The sequence below is a fragment of the Pan troglodytes genome, chromosome 19, assembly GCF_028858775.2.
Source record: "Pan troglodytes isolate AG18354 chromosome 19, NHGRI_mPanTro3-v2.0_pri, whole genome shotgun sequence".
In the NCBI taxonomy this organism is placed as follows: domain Eukaryota; kingdom Metazoa; phylum Chordata; class Mammalia; order Primates; family Hominidae; genus Pan; species Pan troglodytes.
The window spans coordinates 54,829,169-54,849,519 of NC_072417.2; the positions used below are offsets into that span (position 1 = coordinate 54,829,169).

The 20,351-nt window shown below is 42.9% G+C and overlaps 2 protein-coding genes and 2 pseudogenes across 2 annotated transcripts in view; 1 reads left to right on the forward strand and 3 right to left on the reverse strand.

Annotated features, from left to right (window-relative positions):
- Window positions 1-12,617, forward strand: part of LOC742910 (coiled-coil domain-containing protein 144A) — a 273,420-nt gene extending 260,803 nt beyond the window's left edge. The window contains exons 17-18 of the mRNA XM_063798976.1: window positions 1-2,114; window positions 9,102-12,617. The gene's annotated coding sequence lies outside the window, so the exon portion shown is untranslated. The remainder of the gene's footprint in view (window positions 2,115-9,101) is intronic.
- The window catches only part of LOC129135433 (ubiquitin carboxyl-terminal hydrolase 6-like), a 25,434-nt pseudogene continuing 6,006 nt past the window's right edge, over window positions 924-20,351 (reverse strand).
- The window catches only part of LOC750927 (coiled-coil domain-containing protein 144A), a 105,688-nt gene continuing 95,113 nt past the window's right edge, over window positions 9,777-20,351 (reverse strand). Inside the window, 3 exon segments of the mRNA XM_054670450.1 lie at window positions 9,777-13,540; window positions 17,228-17,427; window positions 18,240-18,414. The gene's annotated coding sequence lies outside the window, so the exon portion shown is untranslated.
- Window positions 15,452-17,217, reverse strand: LOC129137621 (protein FAM106B-like; annotated as a pseudogene).

Below are 20,351 nucleotides of genomic sequence, written 5' to 3' on the forward strand. Positions count from 1 at the left end.
GTGGACAAATAGAAGCTGAGGGTGAAGGACCTACAGCTGTCACCTTCATCTCTTCTCAACACTGCCAACTGTCCCCTTGGATCTCCCAGACAGACAACAAGGGACATCTCTGGTTTCTCAGTGCCCCCTAGAAACCTCGGGTCATTTCAAGGCATTATGCAAATGAGAAGCTTCCCTTCTCTTCACCTCATCTCCTGGTCTGCACAAAAGTGACTGTAGGACCCGGTGTTGGTACCGATGTAGGCACCAATCCTCAGTTTACCACCTGCTCTCTACTTGCTTCCCTGCCATAACTTTCTAAAAGGGATGTGAGCCATGTTTAAAGTCACCTGGTCACTGGAGGGATCTTGTTCTACCCCCTGTAGTAGTACCTCTGTAGGGTAGTACCCACTGTAGGGATCTTGTTCTACATCAGTGGTTGCCAACCTTTTTGGCACCAGGGACTGGTGTTGTGGAAGACAATTTTCCACGGACTGGGGGGCTGGGGGGAATGGTTTCAGGATCAAACTGTTCCACCTCAGATCATCAGGCATTAGATTCTCATAAGGAGGGCACAACCTAGATTGCTAGCATGCCCAGTTCGCAATAGGGTTCGTTCTCCTGCGAGAATGGCATGCCGCTGCTGATCTAACAGGAGGCAGAGCTCAGGCGGTAATGGGAGCAAGGGGGAGCGGCTATAAATACAGCTCACCGCTCACCTGCTGCTGTGCAGCCCGGTTCCTAACAGGCCATGGACGGTACTGGTCTGTAGCCCAGGAGTTGGGGAATCCTGCTCTACAGAGTTTCCAACCTCAGAGATGAAGCATCCCCTCTGTAAGTCAGAAAGAAATTATTCAAGCAGGAGAATTAAAACAGGATCACAGAGAGGGAGGCTGAAGAATCTGACATTCTGTGTTGTTTACTTGTATGAGGAAAACAGCACATAGAGGCATCCACAGTATTTAATTTGTTTGGATAACAGTTACAGATAAACAGGTACACCCCATATACAATTACCAATACTTTTTATACAGTTCATATTTCAGTACATCAACACTATTTTATTTACACTCTATTTATATACATTAACATCTTTCTAAAGTCAGTGCATTGTCAACACGTTTTATACAGTAATTTACAAGGTGAATGTAGTTAATAGTTAATTTAATAAATTTTCTGCTAGTTCATGAATTAAAAAAATTAATTACAACCAGTATAACACACACAGATCAAACAACATTAGTAGATTGTGCTACCTGCTTAAATAAAACATCTGTAAAGAAATTATTTAAAATCTTCCACTTTTTAACGGGACATGTACACGTAGGAATGGACAGATTTTATATACTGAAAATCTTGAAACTATAAAGTATGCATTTTGTCTGAGTTTATTACATTAGATAATTTTGGCCACTCCTACCTATTTGCAATTATATTTTTTCTGAAAAGGATTTCAATTTAGGTAGCCATTTAAGATAACCTTTCCAAATGCTCTGAGAACTAGATATTAATAGTTACTGGCCTCAGATATCAGAACACAAATGCCTAGTTACACTGGTAATTACTACCTATGAGGAAGAAAGTGTAGTGGAATCTGTCAATTAATGAGAATCAACTTGCAGGGTCTAAATGAATAAACAAAGACCAAAAATAAGGTGAAACATTTCCTTCAAGTATATATTAAAAAACTACACCAAAAAAATTCTATCTGAAATAAATAACATTTATACTTTTGTTCCAGTCTTGAATAATTAGGGGAAAAAAATGAAGTAAACAAAGAAACATAACTTTCAATGACTACTGTAAAATTTAAAAAAAAGACAAATATCAAAATAAAAATTAGTGGACGTGCAAACGAAGCAAAACTAAAGTTGACTTCCTAAAACCACCAATTTCATTAAATATACTTATGAACTCCTAATGTCTGGGATGTGTTTTGTTTGTAATTTATAGGCCTTAGAGCCATCAAATACACACAAGCAAGTTCATTTGCATGTGTTCTCTCTTTTTTAAAGTGCAAAATAAACACGGAAAAGAACAACCACTAATTGTGAAACGTGATCTAGCTCCGATGCCGCTTACCTTCCCAGAAGCTCTTGTTGCAACATGTGCATGTGAAGATGGTGCAAATATTGGCAACTGCTCCCCTTCCCTCAGCATGGGTGGGGCCGGGGATGCAGAATACATTTCTGAGGATACTTGAAGTATCCTAAATGTAAGATGCCTCCACTGGGAGGGCCATGGTAGCTGGATTTCCCAGGATGTTTTTCTTTCTACTGGGTCTCCCTCTGGGTGGAAGGCACATAGCTCTTAAGAGAGCCTCCCTTTCAGACTGACCACTCTATGCCCCTGCCACCAATGACTGGTTGTATCTCAAACATAAACACAACGGCAAAAACAAAAAGCAAGAAAGACAAAGAAAGGGTATGGAAACTTTAAAAAATAAATTGAAAAGTCCTCGCCCATGCCGTAAGAATCATTTGCACACCTTCATGATCTTGCTTTCTCCATCTTGTCAATATAATGGAATAAAACTTCAGGAAAAAGGAGGTAGCATATCATGTCATCCCTAGACAACATTATAATTTTTTGTTTTTTGACTCCCAGGAAATCTTTAATATTTGTTATGATTATTGGTAAACTCTATACTGACTACATATTTGTTCATATCTGGACAAGCACAATTGAATTCTTATTTGGTCCCAGGTGGCTGGTGCCAAACTTTTTGTTTACAGGCTAATGGTGGGATCTGCCTGAAAGTTCTCTATCAGACAACTTGCATGAGACTTCAAAATAAAATTACTACTACTCTTAAAGTTAACTATTTTAATTAGAATTTGTATTCTAACAGGATAAAATAACTACATTTAGCTTGCCTCTCAGTGACACTTTTGCCAAGTATCAGCTACAAGGAGTCATCTCCCTCCCCACCAAGCTGTCTAGCAGCCAGAATGGTAGCTTTGCTGTAACACACAGTACTTTTTGTAATCAGACTCAAAGTCTTCATCCATACTGCTTGTGTCTGCCATCTTTTTGCCATCAATCTTTGGCAGAAATTATGCATAGTCTATCCTCTGCTGCTCATAGAAAAGAATGTAGGCAGAGTCGGTGTCAATTTCATCAGGGTGACGTTCCTGAAAGGGCAAGAAAAACTTTTAACAAAAAGCCGTCACTATTATGGCTCTAAATCCTTGCCATGAAAGGGAAGACCAACCCTCTGTAATTACTAAACCTGATTGCTTCCAATAAGCTCACTAGTTTGGCTGTCTCACACCTGCCCCTTTAAAATGAGCCCCATTATTTCCAATGTTTGCTTTGGGGAAAATATTTTGACCATAGACAAGTGAAAACAGAATGACCTAAAACCCCATCAAATTCTATGTATTTATTTTTATTTATTTATTTTTTTGAGATGGAGTCTCCGTCTGTCACCAGGCTGGTGTGCACTGGTGTTATCTCAGCTCACTGCAACCTCTGCCTCCTGGGTTCAAGTGATTCTCCTGCCTCAGCCTCCCGAGTAGCTGGGACTACAGGCGTGTGCCACCACGCCTGGCTAATTTTTTGTATTTTTAGTAGAGACAGGGTTTCACCATATTAGGCAGGATGATCTCAATCTCCTGACCTCATGATCCACCCTCCTTGGCCTCCTAAAGTGCTGGGATTACAGTCGTGAGCCACCGCGCTTGGCCCAACCCCATCAAATTCTAACAGTCTAGAAGATAGGAGCTTTTTGCATTAACTCTTTTTTTTTTTTTTTTTTTTTTGAGACAGAGTCTTGCTCTGTTGCCCAGGCTGGAGTGCAGTGGTGCAGTCTTGGCTCAGTGCAACCTCCACCTCCCAGGTTCAAGCTGTTCTCCTGCCTCAGCCTCCCGAGTAGCTGGGATTACAGGCATGCGCCAACATGCCCAACTAATTTTTGTATTTTTAGCAGAGATGGGGTTTCACCATGTTGGCCAGTCTGGTCTCGAACTCCTGACATCAAGTGATCCACCTCCTAAGCCTGCCTCAGCCTCCCAAAGTGCTGGGATTACAGGCATGAGCCACTGCGCCCGGTCAACTAACTCTTTATTTTTCCTCACTACTCATGTTTTCATTCCCTACTTTGCATATCACTTTTGTTCCTTTAATACTGACCGCATCTATGTATTGATTCTAACAGGAATATCTATTTCCTATTCAAGAGATAGTCCATTATTTCAACAAATGTTCCCCAGTTCTGTTGATATTCTGTTTCTAACTTTCATTCAAAGATTGAGAATGTTTACCTCACAGATGCTGCCATTGTAGCAGTACCACTTGCAGTTTGGGTTTTTGGCATAAGTGACGTAATGGCCCCCACTCAGAATTCTTGAATGGCACTGTAAGAGATAAGAGAGTGGAGGTATGTTAGTAGTTAACTGTACTATGGCCAGGGTATAGCACTAGGATCTGAGCAGGAGAACAGTGATCATGTAAATGATCAGTAGGTGAGAAAATATTTTAGAACCCTCTAACTTTCTCTAAAACCAAAATAAGCAAAAAGCAAAATACAAAAGTCATAAGATCCAAGTCTTGTGTGGATAAACAATCATTTTATAATGTAATTACTATTATTATTATTATTTTGAGACAGGGGCTTGCTCTATCACCCAGGCTGGGGTGCAGTTGAGTGATCACAACTCTCTAAAGACTTGGCCTCCTGGGCTCAGGTGATCCTTCTGCCTCAGCCTTCCAAGTAGCTGGGACCACAGGCAATGCCACCATACCTCGCTCCATTTTAAAATTATTTGTAGAGATGGGGCCCAGGCTGGTCTCAAACTCCTGGGCTCAAGTGATCCTCCTGCCTCAGCCTTCTAAAGTCCTGGGATTACAGGTGTGAGCCACCACACCTGGGCAGGCCCAGATTTCTATGTTAACTTTCTCTATCACTAAGCTCAATGCTAGGAAATAAGCAGGACCTGAAAAATACTTGCTGATGAATACATGAAGACAAGTGAACAAAACACAGACCACTCTCTGAAAACTGTACAATAAACCACTTACTGAAATTGCATATAGATTATAAATAGGCTTAATATGAGTGTCTTCTCTTTGGTCATCAGTGCTGTCTTCTTCACTGTGGTTTCCAAGCTTACCATTGCTGTAGCCACTGCCATATGCTTCATGCTCATAAAGGAATCCATTGGCCAAAGCTACCTCGTGGTCCTGAGGAGTGACCAGCTCTGGTTGGCTGCCCCCCCACATATGCCCTCAGCTCAAGGCGTCAGCCAGCTCACAGATCTGCCCAGCCCCATTCTCTTTGCTGGCATCCAAGTTCTTCTTACTACTTGACAGCTTATTTTTGCTGCCAATCTGGGGCAGCCGGAGCCTCCCTTTGCTCCTCCCCAAAGTCCGTGGGCTGCTATTAGGGCTGCTGTTTTTGCTGGAGGGACAGCTGGTTCCACTTTTTCTTGATGAAGAAGGAGAACCTGTGAACAGGACAGAAGAAAAGATTCACAAATCCAAATGCCACAAAGTAAGCCAGCCCCAAATGCTAACTCTGAGGTTAGCTTCACAACTGTACACACAAAGGTAAAGACAGGGGAGTCGTGACTGGCTACCCTTTAGTTCCTATTATGTGGCCAGTAAGTTACATTTTTGTCTTCTTCAATGCCAAGTCCCTATAAGCAACAATGTCCTGAAAATGTAAAGTACATTATAGAGACTCAGAAAATAGCAGAAAGATGATTTATGTCAGATTCAGTTGAAAAAAATCTAACTATTAGAGTAAGGAGTTTTCCAAATACATATTCCTCTCCTTTGTAAAATTAGACCAAAAATGTGACCACCATTTACTGAGTACTTCCTATTGTTAGGCATGGTACTGGGAATTTCTTGCTGTCCATTGTTACCTCTATGTCTCACAAAAATCCTGTAAGGCTTTAAACTTTTCGGTTATAGCCTCTTACCCCTACCCCCTTTTATACCTTTAAAAATTATTGAGAACCTTTAGAACTTTTATGTGAATTTTATCTATCAATATTTCCTGTATTAGAAACTAAAACTGAGGCATGAAAAAGTACAATACATTAGCACAGATCTTCACTGTCAAAGTGACGATATTATTCCACGTCATGTTGTCTCTTACACCATTGTACATCTGTGAGAGAATAAAAGTGAAAAGGCACATATTGTCTTAGTATTTTTATGAAAATAGTTTTGGGCCAGGCACAGTGGCTCACACCTGTAATCCCAGCACTTTAGGAGGCCGAAGCAGGAGGTTCACTTGGGTGCAGGAGTTCCAGCCCAGCCTTGGAAACATGGCGAAGCACCATCTCTACAAAAAATACAAAAATTAGCCAGGTGCAGTGGTGCGTGCCTGTAGTCCCAGCTACTCAGGAGGCTGAGGTGGGAGGATTGATTGACCCCAGGAGGTCGAGGCTGCAGTGAGCTGTGATCTGTGTTGCACCACTGCACTCCAGCCTGGGTGACAGAGTGAGACCCTGTCTCAAAAAAATAAAAAATAAAATAAATAAATAAATAAAGATTTTTGATCCTCTAGACCCCCTGAAAGATGGGGAACCTCAGAACTTTCACTATAAGGGGACAAGACAGCCGCCACCATTCCTGTTTACCATACATCAGGCACTGTGTGAAGTGCTTTACTCTCCATGTGTCAAACTCTCAACTCTGTAAACCTGGCATTATCTCCATTTTACAGATGAGAAAATAGATTCAGGGAGGCTGAATCTCTTGATAAAACTTACATAGCTCAAATACAGATAGGTCTGATTCCAGATAGGTTCCTTCCACCCAACCAACCTGATGTTCCAGATCAGAAGACAGAGAAACATATGTAGCCTACAGGAGTCCCAAGAAAGCAACTGCATAAGGCCCCCAGGCCCCACCTTTTGGGCTGCTGCTGATGTTAGCGCTGAGTGAGGATGGGCTTTTGCTCAGGAGCATGTCCTCTTCCCCAGCCAAACTCTGCACATCCACTTTCTTCACCTCTCTTGCCAGAATCCTGGGCTTGGAGAGCTCATCCCCCTGGGGTGTGAGTGGTTGATGCTGGCAGAGAGCCAGGTCTCGTGGTACCAAAAAAGCACTCGGATCAAAACTTTCCTGAGGAAATTTGACAATTTTCTGTGATTTTATCCACTGATCATTTACAAATTGAAATCGCTTAAGGTGAATAATCTGGAGAAGTAAAGGTAGAAAACATCGCATTAAAGCGTTCTGAAGATACAAAATTTACATGGAAAAAACAAGTCAAATACATGTGAATGTTTGGGAATATATAACAGAACATTTGCTCTTCATTATTTTTTAAATACTTCAAAAATGTGGTTTGCTAAAGGCCTCTACACAGGCCCCAGTGCACTGGTGTGCTTGTGCACACACTCAACTCAGCAGCGTGGCACAGCCACGTGACTGCGCAGTGGGTACTGCCTCCAGGCTCAGTTGCTCTTCTAGAGTCCACAGAGGGCTAGCCTGAGCTTCCACTCTCCACAGAGCCAGAAGTTCACCCTCTCCTGAAGTTCAAATTCACCACGTTGTACCCCTTGTGGCAGTTCTCACATCACACTGAATTGCAGTTACTGGGCTACATGACCGCTCTGCTTGTTTTATTTGATGATTATATGAAAATATATACTTGTTAAAATTCATTGAACTGGATATTAAAAATCTATGCTTTTAATTGTATGTTAATTATACCTCAATTTTTTTTAAAAGGTCTCCCCCTCGGCCAGGCGTGGTGGCTCACACCTGTAATCCCCACACTTTGGGAGGCCGAGGTGGGTGGATCACGAGGTCAGGAGATCGAGACCATCCTGGCTAACACAGTGAATCCTCATCTCTACTAAAAAAAAAAAATAAAAAACACACAAAAAATTAGTCAGGCGTGGTGGTAGGCGCCTGTAGTCCCAGCTACTCGGGAGGCTAAGGCAGGAGAATGGTGTGAACCTGGGAGGTGGGGCTTGCAGTGAACTGAGATCTTGCCACTGCACTCCAGCCTGGGCAACAGAGCGAGATTCCATCTCAAAAAAAAAAAAAAAGGTCTCCCCCTCCTCCCCACCCACCTTGTCCCCAAGCCTGCCCCTTCCCTCTAGTTCCTATCTGTGGAGCTAGCTGACAACCAGTGTTATTAATTTCTTGTGCATCATTCCCTGGGAAGCTGTTCTGGTCTAAGAAAAACCTACATTCAGCTTCACAGAGTAGTGTGACAGAGACATGATTAGAATAAGAAAATACGGCTGGGCATGGTGGCTCATGCCTGTAATTCCAGCACTTTGGGAGGCCAAGGTGGGCGGATCACCTGAGGTCAGGAATTTGAGACCAGCCTGGCCAACATGGTGAAACCCCATCTCTACTAAAAGTACAAAAATTAGCCAGGTGGTAGTGGTGCATGCCTGTAATCTCAGCTACTCAGGAGACTGAGGCAAGAGAATCACTTGAGCCCAAGAGGTGGATGTTGCGGTGAGCTGAGATTACAACACTGCACTACAGCCTGGGTGACACAGTGAGACCCTGTCTCCAAAAAAAAAAAAAAAAGAAAAAAGAAAGAAAATACATATAAATATCTGATTAAAATAGGCCAGTACCTTACAGTTACACTGACCTTAATGAATAGGAAGATTTGTCACTTCAAACTCTCCTGACAAACAAAAGGACAGTCTCCTAATCCATGAAGGGAGAAGGCAGAAGTAAATTAAATCTAAAAGAACACACAGGCCCTAGTGCACTGGTGTGCTTGTGCACACAACTCAGCAGCGTGCCACAGCCACATGACTATGTGCAGTGGGTGTTGGGGGCTCCGGGCTCAGTTGCTCTTCTAGAGTCCACAAAGGGCTAGCCTGAGCTTCCTCTCTCCACAGAGCCAGAAGTTCACCCTCTCCTGAAGTTCAAATTCACCACGTTGTACCCCTTGTGGCAGTTCTCACATCACACTGAATTGCAGTTACTGGTCTACATGATTGATCTCTTCTTCTAGGTTGTAAGCTCTTTAGGAAAAGGAACTACCAAATATTTGTAGAAAGATTCATCTCTGTATTCAACATAAAAACCTTGTACAGAAAGTGTTTTAAACACTGCTGCAGGAAAAGTCTTATTCTCAAAAATAACAAAACCTCCTGTTTGTTCATGTCTTCTTTCTTTTATGCTAGATTCCTGCTCTCTCAGAGGCAGGACTGTAACATACCAGGAAGGGTGGAAGCCTCCAGAGATCCAGCTTCTTTGTTGCTAAGCAGTGGGTCTTACACTTGGAACAGTAGTACATCTCATCTTCCCCTAGCTCTTCCTCACTGGGGAAAGCACGGAGACAGCTGTCCAGGTTGATGGGCTCGACTTGCGCTCGCCGACTCTGCTCCACACTCTCATGCTCATCTACAACCTGTAGGTAGAGGGAACAGGAGGAAAGGGGTGTGTGGGAAGGCATTTAAACTGGTGATCTAGCTATGCATCAACCTCTCGGTCACTCACCCTTATTTTACTCTATATAAGGAAAAAGAAAATATAACTGGCTGGGTATGGTGGCTCAGGCCTGTAATCCCAGCACTTTAGGAGGCTGAGGTGGGGGGAATTGCTTGAGTCCAGGAGTTCGAAACCAGCCTGGCCAACAGAGTGAGACCCTGTCTATGTGAAAGAAAAACCTAAAAATTAGCTGGGCGTTGTGGCGCATGTCTCTAGTCCCAGCTACTCAGGAGGATTGCTTGAGCCTGGGAGTAGAGGTTGCAGTGAGCTGTGATTACACCACTGCACTGCAGCCCAGATGACAGAGAGAGACCCTGTCTCAAAAAAAAAAAAAGGGAAAAGAAAACACAACCCAAACTAGAGTCTGAGAAAATACAGCACCTACACATTTATTCACAAATGTTACATTGTAACATTCTGGATAAAATTTCTATTTATATGATCATAGCTTTTCTTGAAAAATTTTTGAATGCTTCAAAATGACAAAAAGAACTGCATTTATTTAACAACTTTGGAATCCTATAAGGGATTACATGTGAGCTGGCCCTCAAGCCAGGGGTGGTGATAGTAAGCCATTTATCTTTAATCAGAAAGCCAGAGCATTATTAGTATGCTGCAGAGTTTACAGAGGCTAGGAGAAATAACATGAAACACAGAAACCAGAGCTGGATGAAATAAGGGCACAGAAAAGCTCACCATGAGAAGACAACACAGTAGAGCACGAAACACCACAGGGTACAACTCATTTACATCTGATCCCATGTAACACAGTTATCAGAATACCAAGTCTATACTTATCTGTCTCCTCCCTCATGGGGCCTTTTTATCTGAGATGGCAACAAAAGGAAGAACAAGCTCAAGAGTGTGCTGCTTTTGTTGAGAAGGCCCCTAATACCCACCCAAACCTTTGGGGTCCTGTTAATCAGCATGTTAGGCTGTGGAGCAAGAAGGAGTTAAGTGTAAGAAAGGAGAGAGAGCAAAGAATGGGTGGGGTGCAGGGATATGTGTTGGGGGTAGTGTAGAATGAAGAAGGAGGAGAGAAGGAAGGATCTAGAGTGCAGCAGAAAAGAAAGAATATTTCCCTCTCCATGCCTGGCTGCTACCTGACAAACAATCAAGAACCATAGAGCTGGGATCCTTCTGTTTGTCCCTCTAATGTATGGGAAGGTGGGTGAAGCATCAGGGTTATGAATGCTACCATAAGACTTCACACAGTTTATATTTGTGTCCCAAAGCAGAGCCCGGACCACAAGGCCCATACTGACTGCCTCTCTGTGGCAAACGTCACATATGTCCATCACCCACCCTATTTATTGCTCCTCACCCTTCCAGAGGTGAACTTCCTCCATGAATTTCCCTTCCTGAAACTCACGATGGGAACCTTAGGCTGCCTGGAATACAAATTGGCACAGCTCAAGACATGCAGCTTAGCATGGGTTTTCAGGCGAGACTTTTTCCCTATGTGAGAGTCACGAGGCTGTCAAATGCTGTTATAAACAAGCAAGGTTGGGTTTGATCATGCAGTTAAGGTTCTAGCACTGCATAATTATCCAGGCTAAAGAGCTCATTTAAAAAGGGGAACTTAGAGGAAAATTCTTTTTTTAGAAAAGGAAATCTGACTTGGACTTGGGTTATAGACTTCTTTTTTGAGTACAAATTCTGTAGTAACAAGATATTAACTGTCATCATCTTTTGAACTGGTCACTCAAGGAAAAAACTGATGTGCTTCAAAAGGAAACATGCTGTATCATAGTTGTTGGAATGAGTAGAAAAAGGGGTGTATCATATACGATAGTGTTTCCTTTCTCATAGCCAGTTAAATATTATCTCTATTATCTCTACCAGGAATACTTTATGGCCAAGCACAAATTAGAGTAAGCTAGTAAAGAATGTTGAATTTTATTGACTATATTTTCTGTGGAACACAGGCTACAGTGCTAGATGAAGACAGGGAGGAAAGAAGGCTGATAAAAAAACATATTTGTGGACTGTACTGACAATAATTTCTATTTATCAGTAAAATTTCCCAAAGTGATAAAGATTCCCTTTACCTCTTGGGATCTATGCTTAGATCCTCTACTATTGTTTAAACAGTCTATGAATTACTTATAGGCACCCTCTTCTTTTTCAGAGTTGCTTTAAAGCTCATCTTAACACAAAACACAGGAAATGAAGTAATAGTCTTCATATAAGACTATTAAAAAAAAAGAGAGAGAGGCCTAAGAATTTGTCTAGTTTAATTTTCTTTTTTTCTTTTTTTTTTTTTTGAGACAGGGTCTTGCTTTGTTACCCAGGCTGGAGTGCAGTGGCGAGATCACAGCTCACTGCAGCCTTGATCTCTTGGGCTCAAGCAATCCTCCAACCTCAGCCTCCCAAGAAGCTGGGACTATAGGTGCACAACACCACACCTGGCTAATTTGTGCATTTTTTGTAAAGATAGGGTGACATCATATTGCCCAGGCTGGCATCTAGTTTAATTTTCTACTGAGGAATCTGAGGTCCAAACAGGAGAGAAATGTAAAGGATAAGAGTGAGTGTCCCTGTATTTTTTTCTGATTACTAGGTATAATATTCATGTGGAAATTTTGGAAAGCAGAGAAAAATGTAAAAAGGCAGGGAATCCTTTTATATTCTTAATACAAAGGCAACCACTGTCAAAATTTTGGCATATTTTCTTCTGTCCTTTTTCCTAAATAGTATTTTTTTCAATATTGAAGGTATTATTTCCAGTATATGCAACTTTATGTCTTGTTTTTAAAAAAATGTTCACATATCATAAGCATGTTCCCATAAATGTTAGCAAAAACTCCTGGTAATCATTTTCAACAACTGCATTATAGTTTATCCAATGAATACACCATGCTTTATTTAACCATTCCTCTAATGTGAGACAAATATAAGTTGTTAATAACTTTTTACTATCCTAAAAAATGCTATGATGATATTTGCCTGCAAATTATGGAGTAATTACAGAGTATTCTCCCCTCAGATAAATTCCTAAAAGGGAAATCACTGGAATAAAAAATATAAAGCATATGGACAATAATCCCAATTTAAAAAGATGTTAATGTATATAAATAGAGTGTAAATAAAATAGTGTTGATGTACTGAAATATGAACTGTATAAAAAGTATTGGTAATTGTATATGGGGTGTACCTGTTTATCTGTAACTGTTATCCAAACAAATTAAATACTGTGGATGCCTCTATGTGCTGTTTTCCTCATACAAGTAAACAACACAGAATGTCAGATTCTTCAGCCTCCCTCTCTGTGATCCTGTTTTAATTCTCCTGCTTGAATAATTTCTTTCTGACTTACAGAGGGGATGCTTCATCTCTGAGGTTGGAAACTCTGTAGAGCAGGATTCCCCAACTCCTGGGCTACAGACCAGTACCGTCCATGGCCTGTTAGGAACCGGGCTGCACAGCAGCAGGTGAGCGGTGAGCTGTATTTATAGCCGCTCCCCCTTGCTCCCATTACCGCCTGAGCTCTGCCTCCTGTTAGATCAGCAGCGGCATGCCATTCTCGCAGGAGAACGAACCCTATTGCGAACTGGGCATGCTAGCAATCTAGGTTGTGCCCTCCTTATGAGAATCTAATGCCTGATGATCTGAGGTGGAACAGTTTGATCCTGAAACCATTCCCCCCAGCCCCCCAGTCCGTGGAAAATTGTCTTCCACAACACCAGTCCCTGGTGCCAAAAAGGTTGGCAACCACTGATGTAGAACAAGATCCCTACAGTGGGTACTACCCTACAGAGGTACTACTACAGGGGGTAGAACAAGATCCCTCCAGTGACCAGGTGACTTTAAACATGGCTCACATCCCTTTTAGAAAGTTATGGCAGGGAAGCAAGTAGAGAGCAGGTGGTAAACTGAGGATTGGTGCCTACATCGGTACCAACACCGGGTCCTACAGTCACTTTTGTGCAGACCAGGAGATGAGGTGAAGAGAAGGGAAGCTTCTCATTTGCATAATGCCTTGAAATGACCCGAGGTTTCTAGGGGGCACTGAGAAACCAGAGATGTCCCTTGTTGTCTGTCTGGGAGATCCAAGGGGACAGTTGGCAGTGTTGAGAAGAGATGAAGGTGACAGCTGTAGGTCCTTCACCCTCAGCTTCTATTTGTCCACCTATAAAATTAAAATACCGAACACTCAGGCTTGTAAGAATTAAATGAAGGACACAAATGCCTGGCACAGTTGCTTGGTAAGTGCTCAATCCAACGATACTCAATCCTATTTTACAAAAAGGGTTTTTTTTGTTTGTTTTGTTGTTTGTTTGTTTACCTCCTTGCTATACTGATGCTAAAAGAGTTTAATAGTCCTCTGGTCACATTTTCCAAAAACAAGAATACACATTAAAAATGTATAAAATGGGCCAGGCCCAGTGGCTTATGCCTGTAATCCCAGCACTTTGGAAGGCCAAGGCAGGCAGATCACCTAAGGTTGAGAGTTCCAGACCAGCCTGACCAACATGGAGAAACCCCGTCTCTACTAAAAATACAAAATAGCCGGGTGTGGTGGTGCATGCCTGTAAACCCAGCTACTTGGGAGGCTGAGGCAGGAGAATTGCTTGAACCCAGGAGGCAGAGGTTGCACTGAGCCGAGATCACACCATTGCACTGCAGCCTGGGCAACAAGAGCGAAACTCTGTCTCAAAAAAAAAAAAAAAAAAGTATAAAATGAAACATGTTGAATCAGCAGCAGTGGCAGCTTGTTTAAGGAAAGGAACAAACAAAATTAATACAGAAAGTCAAAAAATGAAGCACAACTCTTTTAAGTGCCAGTCTGTTTTTAGGTTTCTTTCTTTCTTTCTTTTTTTTTTTTAATAGAGACAGGGTCTCTGTTCCCCAGGCCGGAATGCAGTGAGGTAATCACAGCTCACTGCAGCCTCGACCTCCCAGGCTCAAGCAATCCTCCCACCTCAGCCTCCCCAGTAGCTGGGACCACAGATGTGCACCATCACACCCAGCTAATTTTTGTATTTTTTGTAGAGATGGGGTTTCACCATGTTGCCCAGGCTGGTCTTGAACTCCTCAGCTCAAGCTATCTGCCCACCTCAGCTTCCCAAAGTGCAGTGATTACAAGTGTGAGCTGCCATGGCTGGCCAAGGCTGTCTTTTAAAAAGCTAAAAATGTGTTGGTTCAAGACCAGTCTGAACAATATGGCGAGACCTCATTTTTACTAAAAAGAAAAAAAAAAATCAGCTGGGTGTGGTGGCCCATGCCTGTAGTCATCCCAGCTACTCGAAAGGCTGAAGTGGGAGGATCGCTTGAACCCGGAAGGTTGAGGTTGCAGTGAGCCTTGATTGTGCCACTGCACTCCGGCCTGGGTGACAGTGAGACCTTGTCTCAAAAAGCCTCGGAAGGAGTGGCCTAGGGAGATGAGCAAGCATTTTGTTTCTAGTTTCTGAATGGCCCTGTGCATTGAGAGAGGTCTTCGGCCTCCCAGCCTCTCTGGCTGAAGGTGGCGATTCTGCACGGAGTCTCTCCACCACTTGGTGGCACTGCTCACAGTGACTTCTTACTTCTAAACACCATTGAATTGGAGCAAGTAGATGATTTGCCACATTTTTCCCAGCTAATTTGGAGGCTGACTATAGAATTTTACTGGGGCACACCAGAATGTGTACGTTGGGGAGCAGCGATCCCCGTTTTCCTTGATAATGTGCCGACAGCTTCCTTAGTATTGAAATCACAAAGTCAGAAATGCACACACCTCTATGATGAGAGATCCATACAGGAGAGAGCAACAAAAAGAGGCCTTTTAAGTTTGCCAGACTTCCTGACCAGTGGGAAGCAAGAGAGTAGATAAGTGTGCAACAGGCACAAACCCAGGCCTATAAGAACCTAGTTGGGAATAGAATGTAAGAGAATGGGGAGCGATGCGGACTCTAGTGTGTTCTGGGCACGTGCCCATCTAAAGTCTCCATGTGACTGTTGCCCTGCAGGAATGTGGGCCCCAGTGTTCACCAAACCTTTTTGTTTGTTTGTTTCCCATGAAGAGAAGCCAGAAACCCAGATATTGATACAAAGTATCCAGTTTAGAAGTGTTGGTAGTTTTTTTAATTTTGAACATTGTGCTGCCCAAAGAAGGTATCTGCAAGCCAGGTACAAACCAGCAGTTCATGCCCTCTGGTGAGCAGAAATGTCGGAGGTCGAATTCTAGTTCTGCTGTTGCAACAGCTGTAAACGAAAGTCTTCAGATTTCTAATGCCCAATGGAAATGCCACGTTATTTCCAAAGGTTATTAAAAGGAATAGTTCATGTATGTAAGTAGGCACAGAGCTTGCCACCTATTAGGTACTCAAAAGCATTCTTCCTTCACTTAAGGAAACAATACAGGCATAATGCAACAATAATGTTACGATCAAGTTCATTATCAGGAGGCATACACCCAAACAATAGGGGAGTGAGCACCTACCACGTACAGAGCTCTCTGCTAGGTTCTCTGGGGGCAGCAGTTCCCAACCTGGCAATTCATCGGCATCGTCGGAATCAGCCAGCAGCTTGTTGGATATGCTGAGTCCAGAGTCCCGCCCATATTACACCTAATGTTCTGTGCCTATTACACCCAGATTTATGAGATCCTCCTCTCCCATGCAGTCAAAGAATCTGCATTCTAATAAGTTCCTCAGAGGAAGCTCTTTTGCAGCCAGTTTGCACCGGTCTGTGGGTTGGTCATTTATGGAAACCACTGCTCCAGGGAATGAATCATGATTTCCAGTCTCATTAGGGAAAGATGATATGCATATGCACACATGTAAAGAGGAGTGACAGTAATTAGCCAAAAGCTCTGTGGACATAATTGCCTCTGATGAAGTGCTGACTCATGACATCAGACAGTAGGCTATTGACAGTGTACCCCGGGGAAAGCTAAATGCAAAAGAGAAGCGAACTGCCTCATGAAGTGAGATGAGGATTACAGGGTCAGAAATGTGGAGAGGGTGATTCAGATGGACAAAGGAGCAGAGGCAGGGTTCCAGTGATGTGTTTCGGAGGCAGTGCAGCCTGTTTGTGCTGAGTGGAAGGTGCATGAGGAACATAGTAGACGGTAACATGAAGGCAGGAGCTGTGAAGGCCTTTGAAGGTCAGGCCAGTTGTAATAAAACTATTTCACATTGTCAGGTATCTTGCGATGGTTGCCAAACATTTTTGTATCGTTTGCATAAATACATATCTATTTTATTTATGTATTTATTTATTTTATGTATTTATTTTATGTATTTATTTATTTTTGAGACGGAGGTTCGCTCTTGTTGCCCAGGCTGGAGTGCAATGGAGCAATCCCAGCTCACTACAACCTCCGTCTCTCAGGTTCAAGCAATTCTCCTGCCTCAGCCTCCTGAGTAGCTGGGATTACAGGCATGAGCCACCACGCCCAGCTAATTCTGTATTTTTAGTAGAGATGGGGTTTCTCCATGTTGGTCAGGCTGGTCTTGAACTCCCAGCCTCAGGTGATCCACCCATCTCGGCCTCCCAAAGTGCTGGGATTACAGGCGTGAGTCACTGCACCCAGCCTATTTTAGTTTTCTTTGAGACGGAGTTTCACTCTTGTCGCCCAGGCTGCAGTGAAGTGGCACTATCTCGGCTCACTGAAACCTCCACCTCCCGGATTCAAGTGATTCTCCTGCCTCAGCCTGCCAAGTAGTTGGGATTACAGGGTCCCTTGAAGCCCAGGACAAATGGCCCTGCTGTGGCCTTGCCCCAACGCACCCCCCCACTTCCTCTGGGTCAGCCCCAACTCGTAGTCCAGTCCTCCCAGTTCCTCTGCTTCTCTGAGTATAAGTTGAGCTGACGTGTGGTGCATTCCACCTACCTGACTTACATCAAGCTGTCAATGGCAATCAAGCGTAATGAGAGCATGGCCAAAGGTCTGCAGAGGGCTCAGCTGCAGCAGCAGCCAGAGGATGACAGCAAGTGCTTCCCCCGGCCTCAGGACCTGATCCGGCTTTATGACATCATCTTACAGCTGACCCTTGAGGACCGGGAAGGCAAGGGTCTGTCGTTTCCCTTTGCCTGTGTCAGACACAAAATGACTTAACTTTGTATCATGGAAGGGCTGTGACAAGCAGGACCTGTTAGTAGCCGGGAAAAGACAAAGGTCTTACACCAGTTCCACAGGCTGTGAGCCCCTACCTCTCAGACATGCTGATCTGCAGAGAATAGTGACCCCAGATCATCACTGAGCACTTCACCTGTGTAAGATGCTCCCAGGTGCCATAGAGCATCTGAGACCTGAATCCATGCCATCTCGGCCCCCAGGGAGTTTGTCAGTCAGTAGGACTGTGAGACACACACAGTCAAGGCATCTGAGTAGATGCTAAGCAAAATAAAAGCTCAGCGCTGGAACAGATCCCTTCCAGCTAAGATGGGCCAAGAAGTCTCTGAAGGCGGGTGAGCTATGAGTTGAGTTGTAAAGGGCAAATCTGTTTCCAAGATGAGAGGGGAATGGAGGTGACAGCAGCTGTGGCTGCTGCCAGGTCACTTCACAGGCTTTTCCCCATTGTATTGACCTCGGGCTTTTTTTTTCTCACCATTGTCTGCTCTTACAAGGTCTTCTGTGAAAAATTCAACCTAAGATCTACTCTTCATGAATTTTCTTGTTGCATCTGTTGTACAGAATCTGGTGGAATTGCTCCAGCTTCCTGGTTTAGAGGAAGACAAAGCCTTCCAGAAAGAGATAGGCCTCAAGATTCTGGTGTTCAAAGCTTACAGGTAACGTCCCATGGGATGGGCAGAGTTTTCCTCTGCCTCCCAGGTTCTGTAAGCATTGGGAGCATGACCCAGCCCACAGCAGATGGGATCATTGGCCTTGAGTGTATGGTTACCTTGCCTGTGATCAGAGGAAGGTCAGCCCAGCATGTTCAAGGGGAGTTTCTAAAGGCTGTGGTCAGTAGTGGCCGGTGATGATGACTGCCCTTTGGCCAGGTTGGAGGAGTGGAGCACACACGTTAAACTTGGCTTCCTCGCTGGGTGTGGTAGCTCACGCTTGTAATCCCAGCACTTTGGGAGGCAAAGGCAGGATTAAAAACTTAAATCTAAAATGAAAACATATTAAAACCTTGGACAATAACCTAGGAAATACCATTGCGGACACAGGACCTGGAAATGATCTTCATGACAAAGATGCCAAAAGTAATTGCAAGAAAAACAAAAATTGGCAAATGGGACCTAATTAAACTAAAGAGCTTCTTTACGGCAAAAGAAACTATCAACAGAGTAAACAGCTCACAGAAAGGGAGAAAATATTTGCAACCTAGCCATCTGACAAAGGTCTAATATCCAGCATCTGCAAGGAACTTAAATTTACAAGAAAAAAAAACAAACAACACCATCAAAAGTGGGCAAAGGACATGAACAGATACTTTTCAAAAGAAGACATAACATGTGGCCAACAAGGCTATGAAAAAAATGCTCAAACTCACTAATCATTAGAGAAATGCAAATCAAAACCACAGTGAGACGCCATCTCACACCAGTCAGAATGACTATTATTAAAAGGTCAAAAACTAACAGAAGCTGGCAAGGTTGTGGAGAAAAGGGGACGTTTATGCACTACTGGTGGGAATTTAAACTTGTTTAGTCATTGTGGAAAGCAGTTTGGCGATTTCTCAAAGAACTTAGAATTGCCATTTGACCCAGCAGTCCCATTGCTTTCCCCATCGCTTTTTTTAAGTGGAGTTGTTGAAGGTTGGATGGTTGTAGGTGTGCTGCATTATTTCTTAGCTCTCTATTCCGTTCCATTGGTATATGTGTCTGCTGTTGTAACAGTACCATGCTATTTCTGTTACTGCAGGTTTGTAGTATAGTTTGAAGTCAGCTACCAAACTACCAATGACATTCTTCACAGAATTAGGATAAACTATTTTAAAATTTATATCGAACCCCAAAACAGCTGGAATAGCTAAGGCAATTCTAGCTTACTTTTATAAGAATATAGTGTATAATACATAGAATATACAGCACATATATTAATCAACTTTGTTATGGGTAAGGTTTCTGGTCAACAGTAGTTAATCAGGTCAGTCAGCAGTTACATTACAGGGAAGTCAAAATTTAGGCAAATTTTCGGCTGTGTGGGGTTCAGCCCCTCTAACTTCCACATTGTTCAAAGGTCAAGAGTACTGAAAGGGAAAAAAAAACTAAAATGAGCCATGTGTGATTCAACTGGAATTAGAATAACCAGGAAGAACTCATGGTTTTCAGTATATTCTAATATAGAAATATCAATGAATATAAGCATGTATGTTTGTATATTTATCCATCTAGCTGTATTTTTCTGCTCTGTTCACTGAGGAAGCCTATGAGCAATGACAACTCCAATAGCCATACGTGTCTACCACAATTACTGCCCAGATATTGGTTTCTAATTACTGTCCCCTAAAGAAAGTCAGGGCTTCTGGAAAAAAATGAAAATGGCTGATTCAAGGGCTGAGGCAGAGAAAATACAAAGTATGGTTGAAACAGCTTATGCCAGAAAGTAAGGAAGTATTCAAAGAACAATAAGGACAGTTCAAAAAGACATGAATTCAGCTTGAAATGGCTACCACTGGTCAAAGCGGAGGGAACCTGAACAGCAAAACAATAAATTTTCCCTTCTCCCCTATTTGTTGGTTGGTTTTGTTTTGTTTTACTTATCCACATAGAAGGAATGAAAGATGAAGACAATCATGATTTGGCAACCACCATAATAATAATTGACCCAACAAAAATAATCAATGAAATAGTAAATCTAGTGGGTGAGACGTTTAGAGTAACCAGATATTTACAGAGCCTCAAACTATGTTCACATAAGACATTGGTGAAAAACAAAGGGTAGATAGTCACTTTATCACGGACAGACCTGGTAGATTCTCAACCAAAGTCAACACTGGCCAGTAATGGAGCCAAGTAACAGCATATGCCTCCAGATATGCTGCATTGGGAAGAACTCAGCCTCA